Genomic DNA, 1,536 nt, shown 5'->3' with positions numbered 1-1,536 from the left:
AATGTGGGTCAAATTTAATTGTTTAGTCATGATTTCGGGTCAATGAAATTGACGGGCCAACTAAGACGCATTAAATTCTTTTGCATTTAAAGATATGACGTTTGTTGTAAGCGCATTTGTTTAAACAGTAATCAATAAAAAATAAAAAAAATGTTGGTTTTATTTATATAATATTATAAAATATTTGATAAAAATTCTTAAAAATTATTTTTTATACATAAAGTACTACTTATTGATACATATTACTTAAAATTCAAGAATACAAGTAAATTGTACATAAGTACAACTTATAAAATCTCCATATTTAAATTTTTGTAATTAACTGCAGATAAATATAATCAAATACAAGATAATCTTCTAATTTTAAATATAAAAAATCTAAAATATAATTATGATAGTCATTGAGTTCTAACAGAATACGTAATTATTATATTTACAAAAAATTATATTATTAAATCAAAAAAAAAAATTACTTCGTTATTAAACCTAAATTGAATTAAGAAAATTACACACAAAAAAACTAGAACTTTTATATATTTTAAAAAAAATTATGATATCTTTAAATTTATATTTTCTATACTATATTATAAAACATTTGATAAAAACTCTTAAAAATCATTTTTTATGCATGAAGTATTGTTTATTAATGCATATTACTTAAAATTCAAGATTACAAGTAAATTGTGCATAAGTACAACTTATTAAAGCTTTATATTTGAATTCGTGTAATTAACTGCAGATAAATATAATCAAATAGATAATGAAATCTCATTTTAAAATATAAAAAGATCTAAAATATAATTAGGATAATGATTGAGTTATAACAAAATACTTAATTATTATCTTTATAAAAAATTATATTATTAAACCAAAAATTAAAAAATGAATTAAAGAAACATACAAAAAAATAGAAATTTTAAATAGTTAGTTTGGTATTAATGTAAACATATTTTTTAATTTTTTATGATATATCTTCACATTTATATATTATTCAAAAATAAACCATTATCGTTTTTTCAAAACCACATAAACCGTATTATAATATCGACTGAGATAAAAAATAAAAAAATATATTAAAATTGATTTGTATCTCGCTGCATTGTGCGAGTACCCTTCTAGTATATTATAATGTATCTATTTTTTCAGAAGCCTAAATTTTTATTTGAGGTTAAACTCTAAATCATAAAAATTCTTTCTCAATTTATTTTCATTTTCATTTCACTAATCTAAACCAACAATCCCTAAAATACGAGACGAGCTTCATGTAAGTAAGCAGGCCTTCAAAAAGCCTTGTTATAGCAAGCAATAAAATGGTCAAACCAACAAAAGCCCAAACAAACTGGATTTGTTTTATGGACCGTTTATCAAACACTTACCGAATCTATACTATATTATAATGTATTTGGCTAAAACTCTTAAAAACTCTTAAACTCTTAAACATGTTCATCTCTATCCGATTTCATCCCATAACTGAATTCGTGTAACTAACTGCAGATAAACACAATCAAATACAGGATAAACATCTTATTTTAAATA

Source organism: Cynara cardunculus (genome assembly GCF_001531365.2).
Source record: "Cynara cardunculus var. scolymus isolate 2C chromosome LG 11, CcrdV1, whole genome shotgun sequence".
NCBI lineage: Eukaryota > Viridiplantae > Streptophyta > Magnoliopsida > Asterales > Asteraceae > Cynara > Cynara cardunculus.
The sequence above is the reverse complement of the archived record's forward strand: the minus strand, read 5'-3'. Positions refer to the sequence as shown.